Source organism: Spinacia oleracea, chromosome 4, assembly GCF_020520425.1.
Source record: "Spinacia oleracea cultivar Varoflay chromosome 4, BTI_SOV_V1, whole genome shotgun sequence".
In the NCBI taxonomy this organism is placed as follows: domain Eukaryota; kingdom Viridiplantae; phylum Streptophyta; class Magnoliopsida; order Caryophyllales; family Amaranthaceae; genus Spinacia; species Spinacia oleracea.
In genome coordinates this window covers 128,497,606-128,515,292 of record NC_079490.1, presented here as the reverse complement: position 1 = coordinate 128,515,292, position 17,687 = coordinate 128,497,606, and the positions used below count along the sequence as shown (strand labels likewise).

General features: G+C 36.9%; 1 pseudogene; it reads right to left on the bottom strand.

Moving 5' to 3' along the window:
- Nucleotides 1-360: 360 nt before the first annotated feature.
- LOC130471871 (peroxidase 29-like) lies at nt 361-6,411 on the bottom strand (annotated as a pseudogene).
- Nucleotides 6,412-17,687: the final 11,276 nt, after the last annotated feature.

The window sequence follows — 17,687 nt, the reverse complement described above, 5'->3', positions numbered from 1 at the left end:
TTCCGGTTAGTTCGGGTTGATCGAATTCGAGTTGATCGAATATAATTGAATCGGGTCTTGGGTTCCAGCTCGCGGGGTATTAACGGTTTGGGTTCTAAACGATCGGACCAACCCAACGGGTTCAACGGTTCAGCTTGAGAATTGACATCTCTCATAATACAAGGTGATATTGATTTTTACACCTAACATGAAACTATGGGTGGTGCGTGAAAAGGAATAAAAAAATCTACGTATTTTTCTAAATTAATTTAATTATGCACTTAAAGTTAAAATATATAAACCGTGCATCGCACGGGTCCTTTACTAGTAATCAGAAATTTGCAACACAAGTTCCCTACTCATGATTACACAATATAGTACTCAATCGTCTACAAGGTTACACATGCGCCTAATTACACCATGATTACCAGTTAAAACTCCTGCATATGACAACTTTAAAAAAGCAGAAGTACATTCTTGAAAGAAATCGTCGTCATTAGCGACAAAAAATACCTACGATTTTAGTGTTTAGGGGTAACTCTGCATCAATCCTTAGCACACCTCGACGCTGCATGGAGTTCTGATAATACAAATTGTCAAATATAAATGTTGAAGTATCATTAATTAAACACAAAACTTTTATTATGAGATAATGGTGTAAACTCAGGATAACTGAATCTCACGAGTGCTTCAAATCTGGGAGCCATGTTGCTTGCTTTCGCGTTAGATGGCATGTACAGTTGGTCCATGATTTCTAAGCAATGTGTGACTCCTAAAAAATGTGACCCTGCAATCATCAGTTGTAGTTTATTATATGTTGAATGGTTGATAAAAATTATATTTAGTTCATTGAAGCAAACTAGGTCAGAAAATATACGCCCATAATGGCAACTGTTTCCTGAGATATCCCAAACTCGGCGAAATGGCTAAGGGTATCATCAACTCCAGTATCAGATGAAGGGAGGGAAGCATCAGCGACTTCAGAGCTTGAAGTAGAGAGTGGATCTCTCCTACCTAAAAGAACTTTGATCCTTGGATTCCCAGAAATAGGCACTGCTTCTCTTGCAGCCAACACTATAATGTCAGCACAAGAGACTTGTCCCTGACATCCTGTTTAAAGCCATGATTTTATTTGATTAATAAATTCACTCTTTCGAATCCCAAAGTTCTTTTTTGCTCCCAACTTTGATGGATTTGAGGGGGTCGAGTCTGAAACGTCGATCAGAATCGATGCATCACAGCCCTGCACAAAAAAATTGTGTTAGAGATCCTCATGCATGCCAAGATGCATAGTGCATGCGAACTTGAAAAGGCTACTAACAGACCAGTCAACGTTGGACATAGATGTATTCATAATAGACCACTATAAGTGAAGCTTAAGGAGGAAAAATATACATGTAAGAACCTAGGAAGCAACAACCTTGACAAACTGAAAGAGTGTGTTAAAGTATCCTTAAAAGTAGACCAAGAAAGATAGTAGAATCAGGTTTAGTAATGTATCGAACAAAACTGTTGTAAAGTAACACATTTACAAGTATGACCTTGTTAGTGAATTCGAAGGAGGGAAGACATAAGACATAGAGATGAAGGAAATATGTCCTTCACCCAAGGTGCATTAAGTCTAATACCAAGGTTCAGATTAATTGCGAACAATTAATTCAGTGAGATCAAGTGATCAGAACAGCTAGCTGGAGCAATGCTTCCGATCAGTGAGTTCTAATGGATATTGAACTCACAACTTACTCTTGACTGAACCTACAAGGTCACACCAATGACACGTAACTGATCACCGGATTAAATGAATCGGAAATTCATTTAATAGCTTTTCAGCAATTAGTTGGAAACGTATTATACGATATGACCTTTGTCGGAATCGTATATCGTATCGCGAATATTCGTAAGCTGGGCGACACGAATAAATCGTATCGTACGACGATGATTCGTCGTATACAAAACGATAAATAATATATCGGAAATATATTAAATCGCGAATATGAAGGGCATCGGAGTTGCCGGCCCGTCGAGCCAAGCACGTAAGCGTGCAAGGCCCAACGAGCCAGCAAGCTCGCGAGCAAAGGCGAGCAAGGCCAGCCCATTGGGCGCGAGCACGCAACAGCACGCAACAGCGCATCGCAGCAACGAGCGAGCAGGCCCACGGCCCAGCTGCTCGGCGCGCGCGCTGTGGGCTTCGGCCTGCAGTGTGTCGCTGGGCACGGGCGTGCGGTCCGTGTGTGCTTGCGTGATGTGGCCGGTCAAGGCCTTTGGTTCTTGGCAGGTTACATCATTAATACAATAGGCATATTGTATTTTCCAACAACACACAATTCATATTACTCAAACCCTAGAGACACAGAGAACCCTAATTCTCTCTGTGCCTCCAAAGTGAGTTCTTCCCAAAAGCAAAGTATCTTGATCAATTGTGTAAGCTACGATAATCAAGACGGATCTGATCATGTCGGTGAACCAAGTAGAGGAACGACAACTGGAGTTCTTTGTTCGTGTTCGTTGACAGATTATTGTGGAAAACATGCTTCGAATGTAAGTTTGCTTAATCTGTGCTTTATACATGTTTCCTGGCTTTGGGGATTGTTCCGCACATGTTATTATGTTTAACTGTATTCCCCTATAGTGGTATCAGATCCTTATGTATTCAAAGCATGAATTATTATGATTATTATTGTTTTTGCATCTGTCGAAATATTTAAAATTTTTGTTGATTTTTCGGAATTTTACAAATTATTGGATGAATTGCGTAATAATCAGGTCCGAAATCAAAAATCTTCTCTTTTTCGATTTTTAAAACCCTAATCTGATGGAAAACGATTTTCTAAGATCAACTCATGAGAATAGAATTGCGAAAACAGGCCTCGAAGTATCGTTTTTTGGGCGTTTTTGTTAATTTTTCATTAAAAATTAAAAGTGTCGGACAGTAATTCAATTGAATTTTAATTAATTTTGGTTGAAATGTTGACACAATGTTTATGGGTACATGATTGAAATTTTGATCAACTACTCGGAATTGCTTGAAATTTTGACACAATGTTTATGGGTACATGATTGTTCTATGGTAAAAATTTCAGATTTTTCCAATAAGTATAAACCCTAATTTTTCTTGGGTACATGATTATGGGTACATGATTGATCAACTACTCGGAATTGCTTGAAATTTTGACACAATGTTTATGGGTACATGATTGTTCTATGGTAAAAATTTCAGATTTTTCCAATAAGTATAAACCCTAATTTTTCCTTTCCCCAATTCGTAAAATTTGAAACCCTAATTGAATTTTAATTAATTTTGGTTTAATAATTCGGTTAATTGGGAAGGGGATATAATTTCATGGGCCAGTGGCTAATTTTAAAAATTATTGGATTAAAATTTTGAATGGTTTCGTTAATTTTAATCGCACTTAAACCAAATTATTAAAAATCTGAAATTTAATTGTTTATGAACGATTTAAAGCTTCGGATTTTATTAATTAAAAGTTCAAACTTTAATGTTGATTCGATCGTTCTTAAAAGTTTGAATATTGTTAGCCCTTGATTTATTAATTTTACGAAATTGGATTGTCGTTAAAGTTTATTAAATCGTTAAAAATCGTTGTTTTTCGAAAATAAAAATCATAACTTTTTGAAAAATAAAATTAATGCAAGTTCGTGAATTAAATTTAATTTTAATTAAGTTGGTCCGTATCACGAACCAAAGGCACGAACATGAGCATGGTGGACGTATGGCTCGTCGAGCCATACGAGGCCATTGTGCTTGGACCGAGCCGCATGCGACACGGGCAGCAGCAGCTACGCTGCGTGCCTCGTGCGCGCTGGGCAAGGAAGGGGCAGGCGGGTAAGCTTGCGGGGCTGCGACAAAGCGAGGCGCAAGCCTTGCAACTTCCAGCACACACACGATGCACAACACGCACGCAGGGGCAACTAGGCTGCGGGAAAGCGGTGCGCGCGCGCGATGGGGCTGGGGGTGTGCGAGCCATGCTCGTGCGCTCTTCGGCCTCACGCAAGGCACGGGGCTGGGCGCAAGCTTAGCCCGACTAAGTAATTGGACTTTTTTTGTTAAAAATCGTTTAATTCGTTGGGCTTCGTATATTTGCATTAATTTGGGCTAACGGGATATTTAATTTAATATTTTATTTGCTTGGGCCGGGCCGCGAGTTTTAATTTAATATTTCATAATTAATTATCCGGAATAGTTATTGGTTTGAGTGGGAGCCACTAAATGAAATTAAAATGAAATAATTATTTTTAATTATTTTCGTAGGTCGCATTATTTTAATTAAATTCAATTTTAATTAGAATAAAGTCTAAGGATTAATAATTTGGAAATTGATTAATCTTTTAGGACGCGTTTATGTGAACGTGAATTTTAATTAATTCACGTAAATACTTGCATATTAATATGGGCCATTCGTTTTAGCACACGAATGGGTGATTGCATAGAATATATATTTTATGTAATGTAGGTACTCCAAGTGACTAGTATGACCAATTTAGGATAGTTAAATACGGTCTGCGTACCGTTCTATCTTTGAATGTAAAGTTTTAAATATGGTCTGCGTACCATGGAAATTTTGATGTAATTTATTATTTTCAAGTATTTCTAAGTTTAGAACTTTAAGTTAGCATTTGAACAAAGATTCAAGACGATGCCAAGCTAACAAGGAGGTGATGAAGATTGGATGCTTCAAGACAAGATGTTTTGGGCCATACTAGATCACCATTTATTTATGCACTTCAATATATATATTATGCGTGAATGTATGAATGTATGTATGCTTTGCATGAACAGGTTGTTTCCTATGAATCGATTAGTTTTAAGTTCACTTAATAATCGAACCAACATAGAAACAACTAGGTCCAAGTAATATTGAGTTTAAAATTGCCTTCCAAATCAACACTTACAAAAATCTAGGGATCTAAGATAGTAGGTTTACGCTAAAGCGAGGTGCTATTTTAGTTGACTTAGGTGGTAAGGCGTCCTAAAGGAGCACGTTGATTGTGGTTACAACTCAAACAACAATGGCATTAAGTTGTGGCAATGAGATAAATTATGGCATTAATTTATTAACCAAGAGTAATTTGGAGATTACTAGCAATAGGTTTTGCTTACCTGAAATCTTAAACTACTTAAGACATGCTAAAGCTGCTTAAGGATTTAGGACTTTTGGGGTCTTGGAATCGTTTCATTCATTTTGGACCATGTTTTTGCTTTTTGCATGAATGAAATGTTTTAATAGCTTTAATGATTGCATGTTTTGCTTTTATTTCAAAGTTATTGAATTGTATCAATGGTTATTTATTGCAAATTCTTTTCGATTGTAGTAATCAAAATGGTTGCAAACATAACAACAATCATATCAGCTGAAATTCTGGATGTCGAGTTAGACTTGACTACTTTTCTTGAATGGAAAGAGAAACTTGTCGAAGTTTTGAAAGTTAATGGCATACACTATGTCATTGAACAACCTTTCCCTAGCTATGATGCGCGAGGCATGACTCCTGAAAGGTAGAGAAGTTGGGCACTTCACAAGTACCTTGTCACGGAGTTCATCCTTAAGTCTATCCCTGAGAGTTGGAGAGGGAGGTTCATTACTTTTGAACCTCAAGCTCTCCTAAGTAGCCTCGAGGATAAGTGTGCGGGTTTTCGACCCTTGTGCCAAACTGGTGGCAATGGGGTTGACGAATTGGCTAATTCGATGAGCGATCTCAAGCTCATAACCCCACGCAAGTCGTGCCTAGAAATCGAACTTCTGGAGGCACAAAGACGCATCTACTAGTCAAGATGGACAAAAACACATCAATTCGGTCTTATGTGGATATGATGTCTGGATTATTTTTCACAATTGAGAGACTTGGTGGTTCCATCAAAGAGTCGGTAGCTATTGTACTAGTGCTGAATTTTCTTCATAAGGATTATGAGGGTTTTACGATGCACTATCTCTTTCATCAGAAAGAGAGAACATTCTGTGAACTTGTGGAATTACTCATGAAATGCGAGAAAATCCTTAAGTTCAATCAAGAACCTTTGAATGTGAGGTGCACTAAATTCAAGAAAGTAGGAAATGGGAAGAAAAACAAGGTTGCATCTTCGTCCACTCCCGGAGGGCATCTGGCGCCTTCCAAGAGCAAGATGAAGAGGAATGCTTCTCCTTCTACATCGCAATGCTTCAATTGTAATGAAATTGGTCATTACAAACGAGATTGCCCCAAACTAAAGGAAGAGAAGAAGGACGGAAACGTTGCTTCTCCTTCAGGTATGTATGTTATACATTGTAATGTTGCTAATTCTACTTCTTGGGTATTAGATACTGGTTGTGGCTCACACTTATGTTCCAATTCACAGGGACTAAGGAGAAGTAGAAGGCTTGATAAAGGCGAGATGGATCTACGCGTGGGAAATGGAGCACGGATTGCTGCATTAGCCGTAGGATCTTATTTTATTTCTTTGCCTAGTGGGTTTGTTTTGGAACTAGAAAACTGTTACTATGTTCTTAGTATCACCAGAAACATCATTTCCGTTTCAAGTTTGGATTCTAAAGGTTTAAGTTTTCAATTGAAAGACAATAGTTGTTCTTTTTCTTTGAATGGAATGTTTTATGGTTCAGCACAACAAGGAAACAGTCTTTATGTGCTAGATACGAGCAAACACATTTATAACATAAATACCAAAAGGCTAAAACTGGTGATTCGGATCTCACATTTCTGTGGCATTGTCGATTAGGCCATATAAACATAAAGCGCATGGAATTACTTCAACTGAAATGAATTCTAGAATCATTCGACTTGGAGAAGATTGATCAATGCGAATCTTGTTTACTTGGCAAAATGACAAAACAACCTTTCTCAAAGGTGGGAGAAAGAGCAAGCGAACTACTAGGGCTAATACATACAGACGTATGTGGGCCTATGAGTACGAAAGCTAGAGGTGAGTTCAGCTATTTCATAACGTTTACGGACGACTTCAGCAGATATGGCTATATTTACTTAATGAAGCACAAGTCTGAATCGTTTGAGAAATTCAGAGAATTTAAAAATGAAGTAGAGAATCAACATGGCAAGAAAATTAAAGCTCTAAGATCGGATCGAGGAGGTGAATATCTTAGCCACGAGTTTGATGACCATCTAAAAGAATGCGGTATTCTTTCTGAATTGACTGCTCCGGGGACACCTCAATGGAATGGAGTGTCGGAACGGAGAAATAGGACCTTACTCGATATGGTCAGGTCAATGATGGGTCAGGCCGAACTTCCTTCACATTTCTGGGGACATGCGTTGCAAACTGCAGCACTCACACTGAATCGTGCTCCGTCAAAAGCTGTTAAAAAGACTCCATACGAATTATGGACTGGGAAACTTCCAAAGTTGTCTTTTCTGAAGATTTGGGGTTGCGAAGCATATGTCAAGCGATTAATTTCGAACAAGCTACAACCTAAATCTGACAAATGTTTCTTCGTTGGGTATCCAAAAGAAACTATGGGGTATTACTTCTACAACAAGTCAGACAACAAAGTATTCGTTGCTCGTGACGGTGTCTTTTTGGAAAGAAATCATATTTCCAAATAGACAAGTGGGAGAATAATAGACCTCGAAGAGATTCGAGACGAACAACGAACTCAGAACTCTTTAGAAGCAGTTCAGGTTGATGAACCTCCAAGGTCTTTAGAAGAGCCAGTGGGAGTAGTTCCTCAAAACGTTGTTGCCCCTCGTAGGTCAAATAGAACTATTTTTCAGCCGGACAGATGGACAAGCTCCTCTTGACTGAAAACTTAGACGTTCTCATATTGGATAGTGATGAACCTTTTACTTACAAGCAAGCTATGACGAGCCAAGCTCCATTAAATGGTTAGAGGCCATGCAATCTGAAATAGACTCCATGTCTGAAAATCAAGTCTGGGATTTGGTTGATTTGCCGGATGGGTTCACACCTATCGGATGCAAATGGGTCTTCAAGTTGAAGAAAGACAAAGATGGAATTGTATACATATACAAGCCTAGATTGGTAGCAAAAGGTTACAGGCAAGTTCACGGTGTTGACTACGATGAAACCTTTTCTCCAATCGTGATGCTTAAGTCTATTCGGATAATCCTTGCGATTGCCGCTTTTCATGACTATGAAATATGGCAAATGGATTTCAAAACTGCCTTCTTGAACGGTGTTCTTGAAGAGACAGTGTTTATGACACAGCCGGAGGGTTTTGTCGATCAAAAGAACCAAGGAAAGGTATGCAAGCTTAAGAAGTCCATCTACGGACTAAAGCAGGCATCAAGGAGTTGGAATAAACGATTTGATGAAGCAGTCAATAAGTTTGGCTTCATCAAGAATCAGGACGAATCTTGTGTATACAAGAAGGTCAGTGGGAGTAAAATTGCATTCCTAGTCTTGTATGTTGACGACATACTACTTATTGGAAACGACATTCCTATGTTGGAGTCTGTAAAGACTTGGCTCGGGAAGTGTTTCTCAATGAAGGACTTAGGAGAGGCATAATACATATTGGGCATCAAGATCTATAGGGATAGATCTAAGAGGATGATTGGACTAAGCCAAAGCACTTACATTGACAAAGTTCTAGCTAGGTTCAATATGATGGAAGCCAAGAGAGGCCATCTACCCATGTCACATGGCGTATATCTAAGCAAGAATCAGTGTCCCAAAACATCTGATGAGCGTAGAAAGATGAGTGGAATTCCATACGCTTCGGCTATTGGATCCATCATGTATGCTATGATTTTTACAAGGTCGGATGTTTCGTTCGCACTCAGTGCAACGAGCAGGTACCAGTCAGAACCAGGTGAGGCGCATTGGACTGCTGCCAAGAACATCCAAAAGTACCTGAAAAGGACTAAGGATCAGTTTCTGGTTTATGGTGGTACAGATGAGTTGATTGTTAAAGGCTATACGGACGCAAGCTTTCAAACCGACAGATATGATTTCAGATTACAGCCTGGGTTTGTGTTCTGCCTCAACGGCGGAGCAGTAAGCTGGAAAAGTGCTAAGAAAAGCACTATTGCGGATTCTACAACTGAAGCCGAGTACATTGCTGTCTCAGAAGCAGCAAAGGAAGCTGTTTGGATTCAGAAGTTCATCGAAGAACTTGGTGTTGTCCCCTCCATTAAAGGACTAGTGGCTTTGTATTGCGACAATAGCGGAGCCATTGCCCAGGCAAAGGAGCCTAGGAGCCACCAGAAGTCCAAGCACATACTACGGAGATTTCATATACTTCGAGAGATCGTTGAAAGAAAGAAAATCGAGATTTGCAAGGTTGGAACTGACGACAACGTCGCGGATCCATTGACTAAACCGTTGCCACAAGTGAAACACAACGCACATGTAGCAACCATGGGAATCAAGCATGTTGGAGGATGGCTTTGATTTTCTAAGTATTGTTTTAGAACATTTGTTAGATCTATGTTTAAAACAATTGGTTTAACCATTTCATATTTATGAAATTTATTTATTTCATATTCATTTAATTGTGGTTTAGAATTAAATGATAATTCCATGTGATTCAAATCATTCAAATGGGATGTCAAGATGGATTCTTTGACAAAGAAACACCCATAAGTGAACTTGAATATTGAAGTCACAAAGGATCCCTAATCCAGGTCATTGAAAGGTGGACGACCAATGACTAATGAAGATTAGATTGCAAGTAGATTACTTAGTTCTGTTTCTTGAACTAGAGTGACTGGATGTCAGAATCTTTTGCATAGATACTTATTGGATCTTGTATCGGATTGACCATGAGAACGTTTAAAAAGATTAAAGTCCTGTCATAGGTAGTTCTCATTAATGGTGATTAGAAACCGTTCCTCAAAACATGAGCGATTATGTCTGCTCGTTTGAGAATTAGTTCGTTTTGATACTAGCTAAACGTCGCACCGTAAAAGGAGGCTATAAAAGCAGTTATTGGGCGTACTATGAATCAGAGTGAGTGTTCATAGATTGCAAGAATGGATTGTCCTCCTATCTTTGATAGGATATGGTGTTGTTGTGTAACAAGGCCTCTCGGAGAGTTAGATACTGTAAAATGCATGGCCGTGCTCAGAATGGTTAGGCTTAACCTTCTACAAAAGTTTGACAGTTGAACTCTGTAATCCGAGAAACACTTCTGGACCTAATAAGGATGGCTTGGATCTTACCTTATGTTCAGTAAGTAACACTAAGTGACAAAGGAATGTGGATGCACACTTGTCTGAATGACAAGTGGGAGATTGAAGGAAATATGTCCTTCACCCAAGGTGCATTAAGTCTAATACCAAGGTTCAGATTAATTGCGAACAATTAATTCAGTGAGATCAAGTGATCAGAACAGCTAGCTGGAGCAATGCTTCCGATCAGTGAGTTCTAATGGATATTGAACTCACAACTTACTCTTGACTGAACCTACAAGGTCACACCAATGACACGTAACAGATCACCGGATTAAATGAATCGGAAATTCATTTAATAGCTTTTCGGGAATTAGTTGGAAACGTATTATACGATACGACCTTTGTCGGAATCGTATATCGTATCGCGAATATTCGTAAGCTGGGCGACTAGAGTTCCGCATAAAAAAGTAAAATAAAACAAACAAGAAAACATACATCACAGTATCAAAGTTTCTTATGATCTGAACCACCAATTTGAAACCAAATAACAATCAGATACATCACCAGAGAACTAACTATTTCTTTTCTTACCAGCATGAGCCACAGGAGTTTTAGCATCTATGGCTTCAACAATCACGGAGACAGAAGGGGAATCCAATGCTACGACATCAAAGACTGTCAGTCTAATGTACGTAATTAGGAGTTTGAAGTCCTGGATATAATAATATAGATCAAAAGATTCAAAACTGTATATTCTAAAAAGACAATTTGCTGAAAAATCAAAATCAAAACTACAGACTTCATTTTTACTTACCAACACTGACCAAACTATCAATTCCAGAAGTTAGAAGAAATTAATGAAGGTGTGTAGCAAAGAACACACTCATGCACGTCTTAACCAGCTTATAATCTCCTTTGAGTATCTCAAGTCATTCAACAAGTTCAACACCTTGTTGTCATACAGTAGGTCCCCCCTTTTCACTATACAGGGCCTTCTGAAGAGTTCAACATCCCTCCCTAAGGCATCATGCTTCCGAACAACCTGCAAACCTACAGTTATGTGTGTCACAAATCACATCCATTGAAGTAGGGGTTGTTCAGTTCAATATTAAAAAGATATAGTCCATACAGAAGGAGTAATTATATAGTCTATAAAACAAAGAGGGAAGGTTCCAGTCTCCATTCTCAGAGTATCTACTTAACATGTTCTTAATCATAAATATTAGCTAATCCATCCTCATGTTATCAGACAATCAAAAACTAATTTCATGAAGGACAAATGTTTAACTAAGTACCACACCTAAAACTATCAACAGAGGAGTGATTCGACATAAAAAACTTACCAAAACTCAGTCAGATAACACCATTTTTGCCAATACAATTAAGTGGTACAATCACAAAAACGAAAGAGTGGAGAAAAATTATGAGATGACCAGGTATGTTAATAGACTTATAGTGATTTAAAATCCCTATCTGCTATCATGCTACATAGTCTAATTGGCTAACTAATGCAAGCTCTAGTTGGCTATAATAAACCAGATGTATTATATAAAAAATCCAAAGGCAAAGGCAAATCAAAATCCAAATCCAAAAGCATGATGTTATTAGAGATAGCCTCTTGGTAAAAATTATACTTTATCACATAACAGATGTCAAATTGCAAAATTAGCAATTTCGTTGTTCATAAAAGCACAGTGTTATTCAAGCATATTGTTAAACATTAAAGCAATAAACACCCAAATAAGAAAAAATTTATACAGGCAAATTTAGACAAATGCAAACCTTAATTCGTCGTTTTCAGACGAGCACTGCTATTGTAATTTAATTTCAGAAAGTAGATTGTCACTAAGATATCAGCTCATGTTTGTAGGCTAGAAAATACATAAATACCGAATACTTATTGTCTCCGGTTAAGCATCCCAGTGAGTAACACACATTCAACGTAATTCATATGGAATTGATCATGCTCCAGTTTGTAATTGACATTTAACAAATTGCATTATCTGTAAGTTACAATATCTTTAAAACAGCAAAAGGTCTTGCATGCACAAGGTGTACAATAAATTTATTGTACACCAACCTAACTTTTACCTAGTTTCTCTTACTTTTATCCAGTTTTCTCCAACTTTTATATTATTAAAAGAAAAAGTTGATAGATAAACATTTTAAAGTGTTAAATGATTAATTTTATACATTATTAGTAATTTTGAAGAAATATTTTTTATTAAATTAAAAAAATTTATCATTAAAAAATAGATAACTTTTACATATATAAGGGTAACTTTTAAGCATTTTACGTTAACTTTAACTTTAGTGTACAATATTTATCGTGTACCTCATGTAAATAAGAATTTGTGTTAAAACAGAGGCTCGGTCACTTTCTGGTTATACTACGATTAGAAACCAACATGCAACAACAATATCCCCCCCTTATTATTTAACCGTTAAATACTTTATCGTGGAAGCCTCCAAATCCCTATAAAAGTATAATATGAGCTAATATGATAAACCATGGCACATCTCTCTCTCTCTCGCTCGCTCGCTTTTATATATATATATATATATATATATATATATATATATATATATATATATATAGGACCAGGTTCTGGTGAGAACCTCTCTTAAGATGAACCTGCCCTTATAATGAGAACCTTAAATAGCCGTTAGATTAAACAAACGGACGACTGAGAATATATCTCGTGATTTTAATGAATTCGGATGTGGTTCCCCCTCTCTCTCCTGATTGAACTGACATTTTCACTCACATTTTCTCTCTCCTCATCTCCCTCCTCAAAGAGTTTGCTTCAAATACACTTGAAAAACGCAAATTATCTCGTAATTTGGCGAAGATTGCAGAGATTTTGAGGTATTTTACATTCTTCTTTCGATTTCTTTCGATTTTGTTCCTTTAATTGTTTTTTATTTCGAATTTGCTTGAAAATAAACTCCACTATCGGAAATATTATCGGAATCGGAAATATTGCCGAAAACGGAAATATGGTACGTATCGGAAAATATTATCGGAAATGGAAATATTGCCGGAATCAGAAATATTGCCGAAAACGGAAATATTGTAAGAATCGGAAATATTATCGGAATCGGAAAATAATTCCGGAAACGGAAATATTAAATATTTGTTCGAAACGGAAATTAATGCCGGAATCGGAAATATTAAATATTGTTCGTATCGGAAATGAATTCCAGAACCGGGAATTTAATCGGAAGCGCATCGTACGAATTAGCATCGGACGAGGCTTGTTAGACGAAGGCCCAACACGAAGCCAGGCCCACGCCCAGCAAGCCGAGTGCCCAACACGAAGGCCACAAGCCTCGCCAGGCCCAGCGCAAGGCCAGGCCCAGCAAGGCTGCTGGCGCGCGCGCTGAGCGTGCTCGTGGGCTGCGAGGCAGCGCTCATGCGTGTGGGCCGCAAGGCCTGCGCGGTGCGTGCTTCCGTCGTGGTCGTGCGATGCTCGTGTTCGTAACGAATCCTAATCCTATCGGAATTCGTGCATTGATTAAATCCTAATCCTAAAAGATTAAATTTATTATTTAGAGTTCTAATAGGATTCTAATTAATAAATCCATATCCTAGTAGGATTATAATTCCTTTCCATAAACTCTATAAATAGGTGCCTAGGGTCACATATTTACATTGAGATTTGAAGTATTCAAAAGGTAAGATTTTCAAGCAAAAATCAGCCAAACACTTGCAACCCAAATAGCCGAAATTCCTAGTAACCTTAAGGGAGATTCTAGTTGGTCAAGCTTAAGGCGGATCAGGACGTGCTGTGGACTATCTACGGAGGGACGACACTTGGAGTCCTAAAGACTTGTTCTTGTTCGGTTCGGGCGCAGCTAGGGAGGGCACGCTATAAAGTGTATGCATCTGAATTATGCTAAATGATTATGTGTAAATAATATGTTTCCTGGCTTTATGGTTTTTCCGCATGATTTATCCGAACCCAGAATTCCCAAATTCGAAGCCTAACTATGACTTTTCGGAGGTTTTAGTTTTTCGAACGCAAAAGTTTGTAAATTTAAGATGTTAAATTAAGTATTTGCCATTCTTGTTGATAAATCTTGAGTTTTAATTTGATTGACCTACTGTATATGTTTAACAATTATGAATGCCTAGACTTGTTAATTATACAACCTAATTTATAATTATGATTAATTTGTTGAAATTCGAATAATTTAGAATTGATTTGATTTTCATGATTAATTAATAATTTAATTAGGTACCAATGATTAAAATCCACCATAAAAATTGTTAATTTATGTTAAATTTTTAATTTTTATTACCTAGATTTGAATCCATGTTAATCGGAAATTAATTGATTAATAAATTTTCGATTTTTCGCCCTAAAAATTATGAAATTAATATGATTTATTAATTTGTCATTAATTTTGGAAATAAAAGTTTTAATTTTTATGCAATTCGCTCATAAAACTTTCACGCACAAAGCAATGGACGCTACGTGTTACCCTTAAGGGGTGTTGTATAGTGCAGGCATGCGACGACGAGCAAGGGAGCTCGTCGCCCATGCGGTACGATGCAACGAGCAAGAGCCATGGCACACGAGCTCAAGGCAGCACGCTACCCTGTGTCGAGTGCTGTGCGCATATGGGCGAGTGGGCAAGGGCGAAGGGCCAAGGCGCAAGCCATCGGGCAGACGCGTGTGGGCAGCAAGCGTGCTGCGCCACGCCCAGCAAGCAAGCAGACGTGAGGCAAGCAGGCGCGACGAGCGAGCGGGCGCGCGCAGCGTGGCCTGCACTGCTGCGTTGCGTGTGGCCTGCTTGCGTATTGCTACACGAACACTCGACGGGGCTTGGGCGCAAGCCCAAGTGCTCGTCGTGTTACGATTGTCGCGTTTTAAATTTTAATTTGAGATTTTCAGTTCGAGTAATTTTAATTAATTTTAAAATTAATAATTTAAATTGTTTTCCCGGGATTTAATTTTGATTATTATAATTATTATAAATTTTAATTTATACTAATTATTTTATTAAAATTAAACCTTGAATTAATTTAAATTCGTTTAATTCAACTGAAATAAATTAAATAAGTGGATTCAATTATAAATTTATATGAGCTTTAAATTTTAATTAAATTTGTATGTTTCCGGTTAGACTAGAAATACATTTTTATGTTTAAAATTAGTAAAGCATATGAATTTATTGGTTTAAGTGGGAGCAATTTTAGTCATAAACTCTTGATTAGGTCTACAAATCCTTTAAGGTTAAACAACTTGATTAGAATTAATAAGGACTGAATAATTGGTAGATTATTGGTGCCCTTAATTAATTGCTGCAAATATTTATGTGATGCATACAATGTGTTTTTACTAACCAATTATGTGGGCCATTCATGATAATGAATGGGTGAATGGTATATATTGTATATGTACTGTTTTGCAGGTTATGAAGTGACTAGTATGGCCCAAATAGGATAGAAAATATGGTATGCGTACCATTAATTTGAATGTAATTGGTCTAAAGCATCAAATTTGTTTTTCAATTCAAATATGGTCTGCGTACCATCAAATAGTTGTAATTAGTTTAATTATAGCTTATCCTATTTGAAGAAAATGACGCCTCCCACGGTGAAATTCAAGACGAAGTTTCCAATCCATTTTCAGGACGGACTTTGAAGTTGAAGCTTCAAGATGAAGTCGGGCCATACTAGATCACATTTATCTTATGCATGCTTTAAGTTATTTATTGCTTTTAAATATGTCTTAAATATGCATGAGATCAAAGCTTGATTATGTTGCATGATTAAGGATTTTAGTTCACTTAAAATCTAACCAACATAGTAAGAGCCTTAAGTTCCAAACTTAAAAATAGTTTTCCGCCATAGCAAGGTGTTACTTATCAATACTAAAGGGGTAAGGTACACAAAAATTGTGAGTACATGTTAGTTTTGGTGAAACTCAACGATATAAGTAAGGAGTCCTTTTATGTCGTGGCAAATTCGATAGGTTTACCTAATAAGTTCTTAGACGTACCTATCAACCAAGAGTAGTTTCTAGACTATTAGCAAAAGGCTTTGCTTACCTAAAATATTTTAGAATTGAGTCAAAATACATAATGTGCTTAATTCTTCAATGGTTTTAGGGTCTTGGAATCATTTTATTCGCACTTGTCGGAACAATAAATTCGAATAAAATGCCAATAACTTGTTTGAATTGCATGATTGCTTTAATTTTCAAGTTATTATTCATGATAAATGTTTAGACTTTGCATGCTTCAATGTATGTTTTAATTATTGTTTATAATTAAATATCTTGCACTGCAGTAAATCCTTTTAGAAAGATAACAGTAAATTTCCTCTTTTGGTAGTTAATCCAAGAACGATTCACGGAAATGAGAGAAAATGAGCAATTTAAATGTACGTTTCTTATAGAGACTTTTATGGTTGTTTTCGAATATCAAAGTCGAATGGAAAACCAATTGGTGCTTGTGAATTCACAATACAATGTAGTTTTGAGATCATAAAGCATTGAGTTTAAACGCTCAGCTTTACCAATGGTTAACAACCTAAAATCTTTTTCCATTTAATTCTCGAATGAGTCTAGTCCCTAGACATTCGAATAGATAGATGCTTAGAGAACTTTAGAAGCTTCTGGTAAGATCATCTAGTTGAAACAGAATATTCAACATAAATGGTAAGAACTTTGTTGGAGTGACATTGGACATGTCTAAACAAAGTATAAAAGTCAACACTAGAGAATTCAATTCTTAAGGCTATTAGAAAGGGTACAAGAAATAGGAAAACAAGGAGCAAATGAAAGGAATTTACGATTCCGTTTCTACCTATAAGTTTATGTTTAAAGAGCAGTGACCTAGCAATCAAACTTCCTTGGTATCATATACCGCTTGAGGTTCTTACTTTGGTAATAACTCAAACAATGGATGCTAGGCTACACTAATGGCCTACAAGTGGGAAATGAAGCATGGCAATGCTACATTAGTTGTAGGGTCATCTAGTTTGTTTTAAGTCCTTTCAAAGGCTGGAACTTAATGGCTATTTTTGTTCCATAATCAGCATACCTAAATTTCTGTTTTCAAACACAGAAAGACTCACATTCAGAAGAACAAAAGCAATGTTTGTTTGTTTATTTGAATGAAATGGTCATTTACGGGTTGAGTCAATATGCTTGATTAAAACAAACAACTCTTTAACAATAAAAACTTTACTAGGTTCAAATCAACCCCTTGATTTGAGTTCTACTAATCTTTGGCATTGTTGCTTAGACCATATCAACAAGTTAACATTCAAAAGCTCTATTTTGATGGACTTTTGAAAGTTCATTGATTTCTAGATCAATTTAAGACAACTAGTCTTACTTGTTGAAAGTAACAAAAGATATGAACTATTGTTAGAACGCCTAGACAATAGAGTTCAAAGCTAAAGAAAGGTTTTATGACTTTATTATTTCACACAAATTGAGTGAATATAGGTTTATTTACTCAATGTGATATAAGTTTGAATCTGTTTGGCCAGTTCAAAGATTCAGAAGTATAAAATCCACTTGGCAAGAAATCATAAAGATCTAGTTTAGATCATGTTGATGATTACTTAAGTCAAGAATGATCAT